At 57.7% G+C, this 16,162-nt stretch overlaps 2 long non-coding RNA genes across 4 annotated transcripts; one reads left to right on the top strand and one right to left on the bottom strand.

Annotated features, from left to right (window-relative positions):
* Positions 1-2,837: 2,837 nt before the first annotated feature.
* LOC142415639 (uncharacterized) lies at positions 2,838-5,717 on the bottom strand. Its single transcript, XR_012777490.1, has 3 exons — positions 4,943-5,717; positions 3,987-4,822; positions 2,838-2,968 (listed from the first exon to the last, which is right to left on the bottom strand). It is a non-coding gene; the product is annotated as an uncharacterized LOC142415639 (long non-coding RNA).
* Positions 5,718-6,259: 542 nt separating this feature from the next.
* LOC142415621 (uncharacterized) lies at positions 6,260-11,031 on the top strand. 3 transcript variants are annotated; one of them, XR_012777472.1, is made up of 4 exons: positions 6,260-6,671; positions 8,017-8,127; positions 8,242-8,644; positions 8,983-11,031. It is a non-coding gene; the product is annotated as an uncharacterized LOC142415621 (long non-coding RNA). The 3 variants fall into 3 exon arrangements; XR_012777473.1 differs by lacking the exon at positions 6,260-6,671 and adding an exon at positions 7,594-7,877; XR_012777474.1 differs by lacking the exon at positions 8,017-8,127.
* The last annotated feature ends 5,131 nt before the right edge of the window (positions 11,032-16,162 follow it).

Consider the following 16,162-nt stretch of genomic DNA (forward strand, 5'->3'; position numbering starts at 1 on the left):
CTGGCTGGGCCAGTCCTGGGGTGGGAGCAGGGAGATCCAGCACAGGGCAGGGGGGTGACGTGAACAGCACTGGGTCTGGCTCATCGGTGACGGGGAGCCCATGACTGGACCCATATTGGTCAGCATGTAGGGATCCCACACGTGGCAGAGCTCAGCTCCAAGGGGATAGAGGCTGACGTGATGTTTTTGGCTTTGTTCCTTGCTGGCATAATCAATCTTCTGCAAGAGATGCTCTCTGCTCAGCATTTCTGACGTTATCTCACCCCCACTGTCAAGTGCAGGCTGAAAAAGTGTCCCAGCACTTTAATTTTCAGCCACTTAAGCCCTGAGCATCTCTGAAGTCTTGGCTCCATGCTTCCCTCTGCACCCACGTCTCCTCACTGATGAGCGGCTGTTGCACAGGGAAGCCAGCCCGTGTCTTTCGTGTCCTGCCCCTGCAAGGTGCGCCTGTCCCCGTGGCCTGTTTTGGTCTGTAGAGTCCTTTAGGTCCCCCGTGTCAGAGGTTATCTCTTTCCTCTTAAATCAGGAGCTGATGGTTGCATGTCTGAATCCAGGAACACAGCGATCCTGGAGTCCTCTTTCCTTGGCCTCCTTAATCTGATGGAGTCAACGCGCTGGCTCGTTTTCTGGGCCCAAAATTTTTCCAAAGAAGGGAACTTTGTGGGGATACTGCTGTGGAGCGTGCTAGTTTGCATTTGGGATTGTGCGGTGTATTTTAAGATTGTCGAGGGCCGTGAGATGCAATGCCAATGTGCGGGTTGACGTTGAGAGTCAATGTTTCATTGGGTCACTGCTGTGGGCTTCTGCCATGGAGCTGCTGGAGCTCGTGTCCAGGACGCGTGAGGTACCAGCTGGGCTGGTCCCTCTTTGGACATCTTCACCAACATCTTCCAGCCCAGTCCGTGTATCCTGGAGTCCCTTTCCCTCTTCTAGAAAGAGGCCAAGGAGATGGGAGGTGGTGTGAGCTCAGGCCATGGGAGCTTGCACCCTCCGGCATGAGCCACTGAACCTGGGTGCTTCCCATGGCTATCATGGTGCTTCCCATGGGATGGTGCTTCCCATGGCTATCAGCTGGGATGGCCCGCAGCCACCCTCAGCAGCGGCCAGCACCTCCATCACGCTTCAACAGCGCTTCTTCCCCAGGGAGGTTGGTGCCACCTCAAGCTCTGTCTTGCAGCTACTCCTCGGTGAGCGTAGGCCGTGTCTGCAGCTCCCATCTGGGCATTTCATGGCGCGCTGCCACCCGCTCGTGGGCGAGGGACCTTCTCCCAGCTGCTGGGGGTGGGCAGAGCTGTGAGCAAGCCCGCTGGGCTGCTGTGCCTCCAAAGCTGGCTGGTGCCAGCTCCCCTCACCCCAGGGTGCCTCACCAAAATAGCTGCTATGGAAAGAGGTTTGTTGACTTTTTTTTTCTTTTCCTTTTCTTTTTCTTTCTTTTTTTTCTTCCTGTGCTCAAACTTCCCCAGACCTCCTCAGAAGGCTCTGGCATATCATCCTACAGATGTGGCATAGAAGCCCTGGTTGCAAAATATATCCGGCATGGCAGTTGGTAGTGTTGTGCAATCTCCATCAACTTACGGAAACCACTGTGAGATACTATTAAAGAGAGAGTCCGGCCCCATCCATCACTCCAGCCGCAGTCACGTGTCCCGCTGTCAGGCAGAAGGGCACAGACAGGCAGCGCAGGGGCTGTAGGCACCAGGAGAGCTTTCTTTTGCAGTGGGTGCTCTTGTGCGGGGGGCGGATGAGATATGACCTCTCTTCCGGCACCCTTTGCTGTTCAGACCAGATCTGTTGCATTGCCACTTACGCCCTACCATTAAATATTCCTTCTCAGTGTCTGCCAGCGCTGCTGGTTTCACGTCGGTGGTCACAATCTGGGTGATTGTGAAGGGCCATGCAAAGCTCAGCGGGGAAACATGGCAGAGATGATGGTTGTAGTAGCGCTGAGAGGCCAGACATTGGCGGGGAGTATGAAAGCCGCTGTTCAGATCTCAACATGTTTCCTTTTTCTCAAGCCAGCAGAGACCTCCCTGTGGGCTCTGTGGCCCAGGCTGTCCTCTGTGGCAGCCAGTGCAGCGTGCGCAGTCAGACCGTCCTAGTGCGGGACAGCCCGTGCCACCACATCTGACACCAGCAAGCACGTGTGAGAAGGAGCTGCGGCAGCCGGAGACCCCAGGTATCTCCCTCGCAGGAGAAGGATGTTGTGCAGGTCGGAGGATGCTGTAGGGACTCAAAGCCAGAGGAGGGGAGGGGATTGGAGGTGTTTGCAGGAACAAGGGCATCCACGCTGTTCCTATGCAGCTGGCTGGCTTTTTTCAACTAAAAGGGAACCCTTTGGGTGAGCAACCCCAAACGGGGAGCAGGACTCTACCTGCCCGTGTGCAGAGAGGCTCCTGGAGGCAACGTCTGGGCTGGCGATGGGGCACCTCCCTCCCATCCTGCATCTCTGTTCTCTGGGGCTCTTGCTAGTCGCCCTCCCAAATAAGCGGGGCCTTGACTGCAAGGGAGCACTTGTGCAACAGCCCGGGTCTCCTGGATTGGCAAGAACATCCAGGGCTGCGAGGATGGACTGGCAGCCTTCAACCGTGGGCAGACTTGGGCAACGGGCCACAGGACGTGGGTCTCGCCGCCCCTATCCATCCCTGTCCTTGGGACACCTTCCCCACCAACCCCAACGGCCGCGGCAGACACCGCAGAGCACCGGGAAGGGACGCAGCGCTGGCGCGAGCAGCCGTTGCTCACCCATCGCTGACGAGCCCTGCTCGGCGTGGCAGGCTCTTTATCACCGCGGCTTTATTGCACCTTATTGCACGGCACCTCCTGGCCCAGCTCATCCTCTCCTCCCGAGCTGCCTCTCGCCCGTCTTGCTCTCTGCAGGCATATTAAATCCCCGAGGTCTGCCCAGGAGAAATTGCCACCGCTCCATTACCCTGCTGTCAGCATCCGCCGCACTTGTGAGAATCAGGCTCTGCATCAGAAAATAATAAAGGCAATATTATGAGCAGAGAGGAGAGGAGATTAAAAAACCTGTTTAAAGAGCCTTCTGGTCCCTGTGCTGTTTATTGCACATCGTGACTTTGGGTTATTTTTGTTGTCACTGAAGTTGGACTTTTAATTTTCCTCTGATCGTCAAATGACTGGTTTGTAATTTCCCTATGGCTCTGAGGAGTTTAAAAGGCTGTTTTTTTTAAAGTACCTGTTGCTCCCCAAGATCAGCTAGTGATAATTTCTCTGCTAGTTGAAGTGCTGATTAAATCCTTTATTTAGCCAGACCACAGTCATGGCATGCACCGGGTCCAGCCCCGAGGCTGAGCCAAACTCCCAGTGGCAGTGACAGAGCTGCTTGGGGACGGCTTCGTGCCCCATGCTGGGCTAGTTCTGTTCTCCTGGGGATCTTGCTGCCACACTCACCTTTATCCAGGATGGTTTTTGGTTTGGTTTTTTCTCTTTTTTTTTTTTTTTTTTTTTTTAATGCGATTTACTTTCCAGGGTGTTTTGGTCAATTTTCACCCGTAATGCCTTTGGCTAATGAGCCTGCTGAATTTCACAGAACGGTTTTCATGCACTGACACGTTTGTGCTGTGGGTTGGCAGCACTATAAAGGGAAGGTATTTCAGTCCTCCAGCCAAAAATGCTGTCTCCTCCACCCCCGTGCCAAAGACTTTATCTGCGATAGGATTTTTTTTTTGGTGGTGGTGGTTTTCTAATTACTGCCTAACTGCATACATAAATCCCATGAGCTGCAGAAGCGGTGCTGGGTGTTGGTACCGTGGAGCTGTCACGGGCTGATGCCACAGTGAGGGCAGTACGGGCGCGTGGCAGCGCTGGCCCCGGACAGCGTGCGGTGTCCAGCGTGGACACGCGGCCATTGCCACCGACCCTGCCTGGGTGCCGCCTGCCTTGGCGGCAGCACCCGTCTCCGTGCCGACGGGTTTGTGTCATACCTCCCCAGCCAAGGCGCTCAAAACGACCCGGGGTGACTTAACCGATTTTATTGCAGTGCAGGTCTTTGTCAAGCCTGAAGAGTTTCACCAACGCGAATCTGGGATCCACCACGTACGCAGCGCTGCCTGCAGCTCCAGGGCAGACGTCTCTTCAGCTGGCCCAGCAGCAGCGGAGGAGGGTCGGTCTTGGAGACGTTGGCTGGAAGCAGACCTCCAGCACTGTCGCTGGCACTAGAGCAGCTCAGCTCTGGCTTTGCCCAGCCAAGTCCTGCAGACGTCCAAGGACGGGACTCCTCGCCCCTCTGTGGAGCCAGCCCATCGCCGCGCTCTCGTCCTGCCGACGGCAAGAAGGAACAGGTAGGGATGAGCACAACGCCGTGCGCGGCTCCTTCGGGCACGGCACTTGGGCACAGGGCCGTGGCAAACACCGTTGGTGTGGGGGCCTGGTGGAGAAGGATGGGCCATGGCAGACGCGGTTGCTGGCCTCTCTACACGGCGGAGCGGCTGCAGGCACTGCTGGGACGCCCGGTACGCGTGTCTGCGTTGAGGTTACTTATCGCCTGCGATGCGAGTGCAGCCATACCTGCGCCGTGCGTGCACCCAAAGGGAACCGGAGGTGAAAACCCACCTCAGGAGCTGCTGCTTCGGTTTGGTTTGCTGTCCTCTCTTTCCCCACCCTGCTCCCCTGCCCTGCGTGTGCAGAGCCCTCCCGAAGGCGAAGAGGTTGCTTTGCCGGAGATGAGCCCAGGTCCGGTCCCTGCTCACCGCTGCCTGAGAGAGAGCTCTGCCTCTCCTCCGGTCCATCCCTCTCCCTCCTCCCAGTCCTGGGGAGCCAGCTTTGGAACTCCCCCACCAACAGGTCATGCTGGCACCAAAGACTAAAATTAAAAAAAATAATAAAAAAAAAAAAAATCCACATGTTTCTAAAGAAAACTCCAGGCTGAGCTTTCCCAGCTGGAGGGTAGGGGACGGTTGCTTTGTAATCACTCCCGGCTTACTGTTGAAAACATCTTGGTCAGATTTTTATCAGTGCCTGAACAGGAACAGCCTTGAAGGACTGTCTCTGGGGAGATTAGGTGGTTGCCTAGAACAGCGCGCGATGCTCCTGCCCGCCCAGCTGAGATGCATTTTAAGTGACACTGATTTGGTGTCTGGCTGGGGACCGGCATCCCTGGTGCTTGGCGGCAGAGCCGGGTGGCCGCTGTCTGGCCCGGGGAAGACCATTATCTGTTGGGTGATGCCCACGGTGGGGTGTAAGCATGCGGTCGACTCCTGCTCGTGGTGTCAGTGAAGAGCTGGGGATGCCCAGAAGGTGGGTGGGATGAGTTTACCCATCCTCAGAGTGAGGTGAAAGGAGAAAAGGGCAAGGAGGCTCGGGGCTGCCCTGCGAAGAGAGGACCGGTATTGGGGATGAGGCTTGAGCTGCAAAGAGGGGACCCTGCAGGGCCCCCTGATGAGGGGACATCTCCGCTGCAGAGGTGGGGTCGAGGTGAGACCAGGCTGGGAGCTGGAGCGAGGGGAGCTGGGCTGGAAGTGGTGGGACTTGATCGTGGTGTTTCTGAGCAGCTCCGGGGCTCAGGTGAGTGCCAAGGAGGTTACAGCAGTCCCCAGGGACGGTGATCGGGGCTGGGAGAGGAACCTGCACAAGAGGAGGAGGATATTGAAGAGCAAGAAACAGCGGGGCTGGGCTGGGCTGGATGTACAACGGGCAGGGAGGAGACGGAGCTGGTCCCCTGGCAGCAAGCCTGGGTGCGGGGCCTGGGCGATGGGAGGGAGGGCGGGCTGGAGGGCAAGGGGAATGAAGAGCCGTGCTCCCACCGGGCAGCCAGCACAGCTCTGGGAGCCCAAACCCTGCAGGGATGAACCCTCTGCTTGGCTGACGCTGCTGCCGATGGGGTGGGAGCATGCTGGACGATCTCCACGGAGAGCGCCGGCCCCGAAAGCCCAGGCACCAGGCGGGATGGGTTGGCTCGCGCTCCCCACGGCCTCGAACGCCGACGTTGTCTCCCACTGCCAGGCCCTTCCGCCATTCCTTCCCTCTGCCTTTGCCGTCCCATTCCCTTTCATACCCCTATGGAAAGAAAACAAGCCCTGTGCTCCAGCAGCAGCACAACCCAGAGGGGAAGGGGGAGAGCGAGGCCGTGGCTTGCGCTAGCCCTTTGCCACCTGGACGGTGCTGGTGGCTGGGCTGGGAGTGTTGGGCAGCACGCAGGGTTTCCAGTAAGGCTGGGGCCGTGGCGGGGGGGGGCAGGAAGCACGCAGCAGGCAGCAGGAAGCCGGCCGCCACGCCACCCGGCATTCCTGCGCGCTGGAAACCCGAGTCACGCTTCCTGCGGCGTGCCGGGAGCGCCTCCGCCCCGAGCAGCGCCTGCCGCCGGGCTGGATGCGGCCCTGGGGCTGCAGAGCCCCCGCCGTCGGGGACGGGAGCCAAGCCGCGCTCGGTGGCTTCAGTCCCAAGTGCGGGGCAGGATGCGCCGGCACAACGGTGTGGCTCCGAGAGGCTTTTCGGCTTTGTTCTCCTCTGAGAGCCCACCAAGGGGGTTCAAGCCTCTGCAGGTCACTCCCGTCCAAGTTTGCCCTTGCACCAGCGAGCCCACCCAGCGCTTGTGTCCTGGCTGCGTTTCCTCTGGCGTCTCGCAGCCACGCGAAAAAACCACTGCTCCGCCGCTGCTGCCCTCGGCTGTGGCAGTGCTGCTCTGTTGCCCCGTCCTTTCTTTCGGCGTGCGGGTGAGACTTCCCTCTCGGGGTGCTGGGAGGTGTTGCGACAGCCATTCTGGATGGTGCTGGGCGTTGACGGCGGCCGTGCGAGCAGTGGGATGGCCGCGGGAGCCCCCGCTTCCGAGCTGGGCTGGCGCAGCTGGCAAAGGGGAAAAGCGGGTGGGCACAGGTGGTGGGAAAAGTCCCACGGGGCAACTTTTTGGATAGAAAGAGGGTCCTGGTGTTCCCGTTTGAAGCTGACACGTGCCAGCGCGGCTTAGGAGTGTAAACCGGAGTAATTGAAGCCCCACAGTTCACAGGAGGGGGAAAAAAAATCTCATATTCCCAACCAACGTCGCGAGGCCAGTGCAATATATGCTCTAGGCCCAGAAAACTTATTTTTCTGTTATCTCGTATTCCAGCACAAGTCTGACTACCCTGGTGAACAGGGTGAGCTGCTTTGCTGCAGGGTTTTTCCAGGGCATCTCTGCCATGGGGAGAGGGTCACTCTGGTTCAACTTGCAAACCTCCAGTATTTTTTCCTTGGCGGTGCAGGCGCCGGAAGCGTAAGCCTGCCAGCTTAAGCCTGGCCCACCAGAATCGCTCTGCTGGCTTGGCTGCCTTTCACAGCACACCTGGAAGCAGACCGATCCCTGTTTGAGCTTCACCAAGCCCCTCGAGCGCAGCCCAGCCCACGGGCTTTGATGGCTCCGAAGTGGCTTGCAGCAAGCCCGTGTGAGCGCGGTCCCCGTGTCCCTGCCACCTCGGTCCAGTGGCAAGCCTCACTTGCTAAAAAAAAAACCAAAAAAACCAAAAAAAACCCCAAAACCAACCCCAAAACCCCACCGCCAGCTTTTCTCCGGCCGATCCCCCTCGATGGAGGGGTCAGCCCTCTGCCAACCTGCCGCCGTAGGAAGCGGGAGCGGGGCTGGCGGCTGCGGTTTCTCGCGCGGCTGCTTTCCTGGCCGAGATTGCAGGGCTGGAGTAATGAGTTACCCAGCCCTGCGAGGAGAGGAGAGCACAGCGGGAGCCGGCGGTGTTTCCAGGGAAGGAAATCCCAGCGCTTCGTGAGCTCCGCATAATCGTGGGCAGCAAGGAGCAGGAAGCGCTCGTTAGGAAGGAGCGAGGAAACGGAGCCGCTGCCTCGACCCGAGCACACTTTTTAGGAGCGGAAAGTGGGAGTAGGAAGGCGTAAAAGTGCTTTGAGCTTTCGCAGAGGATTGCAAAGGGCAAAGGGTGAGGGGAGAGGGAACAAATACCGGCACGGCGCGCGAGGAGGGGGGAGCCAGCGTGTGCGTGCCGTGCCGTGCCGTGGAGGGGACTTCACGGTGGAGCCGCTAATTAAATAAGAAAGGCTCGTCTCCATGCTTGTTAGGTTAACTCAGCAGGGATATTGCAAAAGCAAATTCCTTCCAGCAAGTGTAATTAGGGGGCCGGAATTCCTCCGGTTCCTCGTCCTCCCTGCAAATCCTGCTAAAGCCATCAGGTGAGGACGGGGGCGAGGGGGGAACACGCAAGTCCTGTGCAATAACAACCCCCCTCCTGGCGCGGCAAGGATTTCACATCAAGGCTTGCCGTTTTTTCTCTCTGATTATTCCAGGGTGGAAAATACATGTTCAACAAAACAGGCTCCCTCTCCGGGCTGGGTCGCAGGGCTGCTTCCTCCAGGGCAACGTGCTCGTGTTGGAGGTGGAAAGAGGACTGCGAGGGGTCTGGGCAGGGCACCGGCAGCTCCCAGCCCACAGGATCTGGGAGGTGTCCGTGCACAGCGTGGCGGTCCTGGATGGTGCCGCTGACCTGTCGGCGATCTGCCTCCTCTTCCTTGCCAAGGGGCGCGTGGCTCTAACCCGGCCCATCGCTGCAGTGGGACGCTTCGGGGCTCGCCTGGCACGGCACGGCACGCGTTGCTGTGTTTGTGCCAGTGCTGCCCGCGCAGGCAGAGGAGGATGCTCATGGCGGGCAGCACGTGAAGATGTGTCTCGCCTGGCACCGGGGGACACCAGGTACCTCTGGGAACACAGGGACAAGGGGAATTACGTGGCACGGGTGGAAGGGGAGAGCCTGGGGCTGGCTGGAGGCGATGGAGGGCACGGATGGAGGATGAGGGGTCGGGAGAGGAAATGTGGGGGGAGGAGAAAGGGCGAGCCTGGGACCTTAAAGAGTAATTAGTCAAAGCTGAATTGTTTTTCTAAACTCTTAATGAAAACAAAGAGTGGGGCATGGCCCAGATGGTGCCAGGGGATCAAATAAATGTCGCACTCAGGAAGCAGCTGCTACTGGGAATGTTTCCTGCCAGCCCTGCTGCTGCTCACAGCCACTTTTATTATTTGTTATTTTTCAGGACTGCAGCTGGGGTTTCCCTCCAGCTGTGTGGAAATATGCTCAAGGCTGGTCCACGCCGAGAGGCAAAGGCCTTCTAGGGCTCGTCCCTGGCCCCTGGCAGCGGGCAGCCCCGGGGCATGCAGCCTCCCTTGCCCGGCAGCTGCGGCCACCCTTCTCCGTGGCAAGCTCTCTGATGGAGCGGTCTTGTCCCCCGGCTCCCACCCAGCCCGGTCCAGCACCATCCCTGGCTCGTACGTTGTGTGCCTTTATCTTGGGTAGGGTTTTATCCAAGGGCAGTGTCCTGTTTCCCTGCCCAACCCCAGCACCTGCCAGTGGGGGTTCAACCTGTCCCTGCTCTGTGTGGTTGGTGTGAATGACCAGAAATCAAGAAATTTGACAAAAATGAACGTTTTGGGTGTTGATTTCATCTGCCTGCTGCTTTTTGGAGCCAGAGAGTTTGGGGATTTTTTTTCTGTAATCCCAAGGGCTAAAATACCCTTGTTTTTAGGGAAAAAAAAATACAAATCACAACAAAACCAAAGCTCCCCTGACTCCAGCAGCTGGGATTTAAGAAAAGCACCAAACCCGGCCGGATTAGCTTGTGAGCTGGCAGCCATGGACGTTGGTCAGCCAGAGAGCTGGCAAAAGGGAGCTGAGAAGGGATGTGTGGGCAAGCAGGTCGGAGAGGCTGGTGTCCCTTTGATGGAGGGGACGGGGGCTGAAGCGAGGGGGACTGTGCTCTGTGTCCCATGCTGGCGGGTCTCATCCAGTCCACCAGCAGCCCCTCTGCTCCCTGTTTTTAGGGCACAAGAGACCTGATTGTTTCACGCACACATTTTTCTGTGCACACCAATCACGAAAGCTCAGGTTGTGCCAGTCCCACAGCTTTTCTGGGCTTTCCGAGGCCCCTGAAAACGTGCGTGCAAAGACCCGGTAGAGAAAAGGGCCCGTTAATGCTGCCATGGAGGGAAAGAGCACAACATGCGCTCAACCCCTTATTAGCCAGCAGAGACTCTACGTGGGGCTGCACTTTGGTGGCACAAAACAGTTGGAAAGCTGGCTTTGTAGGGCAGCTGCTCCCAGACCAGTGTGCTTTTAAGACGTAAGGATCATGGTGGGTTGGTGTATATTCAAATATTTTATTGGGAGACCAGATGTAGGGACCACTCGGGTCCCTCTGGAGGAACCGTGTGCTCAGCTCCTGCCCCTTGCTTTTTATACATGGAAAAAATATCAAACATGCAATGTTATGGTACAGCGTGATCTCTAGAGGATGTAATTTTCCACCCAAGCCCTTCTCTGGGTGCCCAGGAGGACGAGCGTGGAGGGTTTGCTGAGGCTCGTGGTTGGCTTTCATCCAGCGTCCCCATTCGGGGGGGGTCGGACACCTCTGAGCAGGCTGCTCCACTGCTCAGGGATGGGCATCGTCCCAGGCAGCAGGTATGGGGCCTCGTGAGTTCCCAAACGAGGGGAAGGAGCTGGGCAAAAGGAAGCAGCCGTGGAGCAGTCAGCGCTGGCGAGGACGGTGCAGGAAACCCCCGCGTGCCCGGGGTTCGGCAGCACAGCCCCGGCACTGTGGTCCGGCACGCTGGCGGGGCAGGACCCTCGCTACCGAGCCGTGTCCCAGGAGTTTTGCTCCAGCCAAACCGTCAGCTCCGGCCCTTGCGGCAATTTGGAGATGCCTGCTGGGGGTTTTGGGCTGGCTCAGGGTGGGGGGCTGTTTCCCGGCTGTGATGGCCGAGGCTTTGCCAACTCATGCTGGAGACAGCACTTTCCTGCCCGTCATAGCGTGTCCCGGGATTTGCGGTTACGTCCTCAGAGCTGTTTGATCCGCTAAAATTGCAGATCAAAGGGGCAGTTTATGAGAACAAAACACTGGGTGACTTCCTCCGGTGGTGCCAGAGGCAGCCCTTCGGAGGCGAGATACAAGCAAAGAAGAAATCTTTTAACTACTGAGTTTCTTGGCTCCTCACATAGCTGCTTCTGCGGGATAGCCCTGCAGCGCAGCCCAGGCGAGAGCCGAGTGATAGAGTTTTTTTAGAAAATAAATAATATATGTATATTCTGATAGATTACCTTGGATTTCCCATTCTACACACACACATATTTAAAAAAAATGCGAATTCCTGCAATTCCAGGCTTGTGAACAAGCTTGGCCGCTGCAGTAATGCAAAAGCAAAACGTTCAATTGCTCGCCTACCGAACGAGCGCGGAGCAAAAGCCCGGCGGGTCCATCAGGTTTGGGGTTTGCACATCAGTTGGGAGAGGGAAATGATGGCAAAAGCAGGAGCACCTGCCAGCCAGCCACGATCGCCCCATTCCCTCCGGTCCCATGTTTCTTTCCATGAATGTTTTGGTTGTTAACAGAGGATTTAATTATTTTTGCTTGGACAGGGGAAGAAAGAGACAGCTAACGATGGCTCTCCTGCAGTAATAAGCGTGCGGCGGTGGCCGCGCATTGCCCTCGTGCCTGAGACGTGGGGAGTGACACCAGCATGGGAAGAGGTCATCCCAGGTAGATGTGCCAGGCTGGATCTCGGCTGCAGACTCCCCCATGGTCCCTGGGCTGGGCGACCCTCCAAAGCTTCCCGCCTCTCTTTTTGGCCTATCTAGTGAATTGGGAGGTTTGCTGTCAAACACAGACCGTGTTGAGCATCGTTTCTGGAAGCTGGAGCGTCCTCCGGGATGGTTGCACCAACCCTGATGGTCTCAGGAGTGGATGGGATGGGCTTTTTGGAGGGACTGTGTAGGAGCGAGCACCACTCCGAAGGGAGCTCAGGGAGGGGCTCAGAGCAGCGCTCCCCAGAGAGACCTTTCTGTGCTGGTCCGTGTATTACCAGAACATCGAACTGCTGAAAACTGAACCGGTCCCATTGCACGGGAGCGGGAGGAGACGGGCAGAGAGCGGAAAGTCAGCCGGTGGTGGGAAGCATTAAAGAGGGCTGGGCAGAGGGGTGCTCCCCACCCGCTCTGGAAAAAGCCCGCTCCCCAGGTAGAGGAGGAAGCTGGCAGTGACGATGTGCGCTGGATGTCACCGTGCAATCAGGGAGACTATTTATAGGTCGCGAATTGATTAGGGCGGCCACAGCAGGAGGAAATGACTTTCAGGAGTGACAGAAAACCGCAGTGCCCGGCCAACTTTGGAGAGGTCTCGGGGAGAGCAGAAAGTTCCAAACCGATCAAAACACTTTGGAAAGAGGTGTTTGGCTGGAATGGTGCCTGACTTGGGGTACAGCCTGAAGAGAAGTTGCATACCTGTCTGTGCTGTTTGGGGGGGCCCCTCGGTAGGACAGAGCTGCCGTTGGTCTGGGAAGCCCCATGGAAACGCTGGTGGCTGTACTCTGCTCTGGGGCATGAGACGGAGCTTTTGGCTCTCCTCTGTAGCCATCCCCCAAGGGGCTTTCTGTCTCTTCTGAGCTCCGGTTAGAGGCTTTGTCCCCAGGAGGGGCTCTCAGGATTAATTCATTAAAAGCTGGTAAGCAGAGCTGACACCAGCTCAGAGAATGCCTTAAATGCCAGTTGACGTCCTCCTAGGTGGGACGCTTTTCTTCCTTGACTTCTTGAGCGAGACGCGTTCCCTCCAGCCAAGGGTTGAGCTCACTGTTGGCCATTGGGCTACTCAAGTCAGAGCATCTCGGAGCAATTGCAGCTTTTCCTTACAGCCTGGAAGATGCCAAGTTGATCTCAGGAATAAACCTGGGCAACGTCATGTGCCCGTGACAGGGAAGAGCCCGTTTTCTGGAGGTCCTGATGTGAGATCCCAGCCTGCAGGGATGCAAATAATGGGGAGCCGGTCCCGGCCATGCTGGGGCTGCCCGAGACGAGTGTGCTGAGCTGGTGTGAGCTGCAGGAATGCACTGTCTCCAAGTCCGCTCGTTTGGAAATGGTGCTCTTTTCAACGGTTCTGTTATCAGATGGAGCGTTTCCTTCATCAGTGTTAATATCCATGTAGTGAAACAATGAAAGGGCTTCCTATCAGTTCCAAATAGGACGTGAAAAGCTCTCAGCGTTAAGAGTAGAGGATGCTGGAATAGGGCAATGGGAAACGCCTGAGTCACTGAAATGCCTCTTTGATTCCATGAGGCTGATACGTTCAAAAGGGAAGAAGAAAAAAATAAAAAGAGAGAGAGCAGAGCTAGTTAATGATCGGCGGGACAGAGGACAGGAAGGGCCAGCGCTTGCAGCGTGGGCCCTGCAGAGGAGGGGAGGCACAGAGGGATGTCTGGCAAGGGCTTTGGAAAGTGGAGAGTGCAGCAGGGAACCGAGCGCAGTGAGCTGCCTAGTTTGTTTTTGGAGAGGGACGATGGAGAAAGCCTTCCCCAGCCCAACCCTGCCCCCTCGTCCGGCTGCCCCTTGGCCGGCGTGTGCCAGCTTTGCCCTGCCTTGCCGAGCGCTGCCGGGCCTGTGATCCCGAACCCGAGCGGGGCTGTGCGGCACGGCGCGGCGTGGGGCGAGGACGCGGGCCAGGGCAACGCTCTCCGGCAAACATCGGAAGGGCTGAACGCGTCCCCGACGCTCTGTGCGGGTGTAGGACGTAGCGGTTCCTTTTCTTCACATCTCCCTTTTGCACCGGCAGACCTAGCTGGGGCGAAGCCGCTGGGTGGGTGCGGAGGGGCTGCTCTCGGGGTTTGTTGAGCAGCATCGGCAGCGCTGCGAGGCTGTCCTGGGGACTTCTGGTGCACGGAGGCAGCACCAGCCACCCTCCATCCCGCGTGCGGGAAGCTTGCCTGCAAGCTGCCCCTGCAGCCTGTGGGATTTAGGCTGTCAGTCCTGCTCAACTCGGGGCCGAGGAGACGCAAAACTTTTAGACCGCTGTGATTTAACGCTCCCTCCAAGCGCCTCAGACTTACAGTAGGGGAGGGGAAAACCGCTTTGCAAAGCACCCAAGGTCACCAGCCTGCAGCACAGAGGGGTCGACCCTTTCCGTTGCCTGTTATCCTGGCTGGAGGACGTGCACGGCAGCTTGTGCTGGAGCTGTGCGTGCAGGCAGGAGCGAGGGATTTGCTGAGATCGGGCAGCACCTGCTGTCCTGGGGCAGAGGGAGCAGGATATCCCCAGCCGGCAGAACTCCCTGCCTTGGAGCGGGGCAGGCGGCCAGGGCAGCGCGGTCGCTGGCTGCTCTTCTGCTGGGACTGAAGGTCTCCCTGCCCGTCCCCGCTGGCCAGGTGTAAATCTCAAGGCCACCGAACAAAGACAAGGGCTGTGATGTGTGCCAGGTCAGGGGCTGCGAGCGGATTTTTTGCTGTCACAGGAAGAGGTGCAAATACTTTACATGTAACCTGTTTTCTCTCTCTGTTTTGCAAACCATCCCCAGTCTCCTGCAGGCAAACACCCCATCGGGCATAACGACAAATGCCTCACGACTGTCCTCCCTGGGGAAATTCCTCAGTGAAATGAGGTAGGAACTGCAAAGAGGAGGAACCGGAGGAGAGCAGGGGGTCAGACCTGCTCCTTCATGGTGGTAAGAGCATTTGGAGCTGCAAAGCTCTGATTAGAATAAATAGAATAGAATAGAATAGAATAGAATAGAATAGAATAGAATAGAATAGAATAGTTCAGTTGGAAGGGACCTACAACAATCATCTAGTCCAACTGCCTGACCAGAGCTGACCAAAAGTTAAAGCAAATTATTAAGGGCATTGTCCAAATGCCTCTTAAACGGTGCTCAGTGAAGAGCAAGCCCCTCTGCGAGGAGTAGGCTTCTCCCCACCCTGAGAAGCACCGTGGAGGGCTGTACCCAAGGGGCACGGCTGCTCCCTGCGCAGGGTGACGGAGCAGTGCACACCCAGAATCGCTCCTCTCCTGGCTGCATGGCCGCAGGTGGGAGGTGCGGAGGTGTCCCCTTGCCGGGAGGCGTGCGGGAGCCCCGTGAGCCTGCTCTCCAGCCATGTGTCCCGTCCTCCAGCCTGGCTTGCTCAGGAGACGCTTCTGGCTCTGTGCTTCCCTCGCTCCGTGGGGAGCCCAGCCCCAGGGAGACCAATGCCCGGGCAATGCACAGCACAGGCCGGCCCGCTGCGGCTCCTATTCCCACACAGGACAGGGCTGCCCTTTGTGACGGGCGAGAGGAGAGGCGATGAAAAGCCGGGGAGAGACGTCCCAGGGCTGGAGGGAGCCCAGCGCCGGGGGTGAGGGCGGCCGGGGAAGGCTCGCACACAAAGGACCATCCTGTCTTCACACCTGCGGGGCGGCCGGGGTGCTGACAGGGAGGATAATGCCACTGACAGAGGCACGTCGCTGGCAGATAGCGGCGAGGCGCTTCAAATAAAGGCAAGCGGCGCGGTGACAGGAGACGTGCCGGGGCTTGACCGCGCAGGGGAAGGTGGCCACCATGGGCATGGGCTGGGGATGGTGCTGGAGGCCCTGCGGAGGAGACAGGGGGAGGTTGGGGTTGTCTCTCCTCCTCTGTGTCTGCAATGCCTAGGCAGTAATTTGGTGTTTGCTGGGTTGCAAACATCACTGGGATGCTTGGTGTTTGGTGTTCGCAGCACCTAGCATTCCGGTGTCTTGGCCAGGCTGTTTTCTACCACTGTGGGAGAAATAGGTGGTCTGTGTGAGCAGGGGCTGGAGCCAGGGCTTGGGTGAAGGCTTGGAGAAGCTCTCAGAAAAGGCTCCCCCCATCTGCACCTTCTTGAAAAATATATAGCAGACCCCAGCCCATCCATCGGGTCTTTCCAAGAGTTTGCTGAAGTCCCAAATCAGGAACCACTGTGGATTTCCAGCTATTTCTCCTACTAGTCAGGTGTGACTGTGTTTGAACCCACTGCCATGCTGTTCCCTTGGCTTTCTGTGTCTCGTCCAGGGCACATTTACACTCAGGACTGCAGGCGGTCCCCGGGTGGGGCTGGGGTCCTGCAGGAACCAGCGTGGTTGAATTCAGGTGGGCATTCAGCAATGTTTTGCCCCCACCACACTTTGGTGGGTTTCAGCATGGGGCTGCGGTGGGCACCCATCACCAGAAGGCGATGAGCCCGGGCTACCCAGCCCTTTCCTTACAGTGTGCGCCAAACCGCACTTCTTCTAACCCCAAAGTACCAACATTGCCTCTGCTGGGAGAGACGTAGCCCGGGGCTGTGAGGCTTCCCACAAATTCTTCACCAAAAGGGCTGTCAAGCACTGGAACAGGCTGCCCAGAGAGGTGGTGGAGTCACCGTCCCTGGAGGTATTTAAAAGACTTGTGGATGTGGCACTTCGGGACATGG

The sequence above is a fragment of the Mycteria americana genome, chromosome 11 (assembly GCF_035582795.1).
Source record: "Mycteria americana isolate JAX WOST 10 ecotype Jacksonville Zoo and Gardens chromosome 11, USCA_MyAme_1.0, whole genome shotgun sequence".
Classification (NCBI taxonomy): Eukaryota; Metazoa; Chordata; class Aves; order Ciconiiformes; family Ciconiidae; genus Mycteria; species Mycteria americana.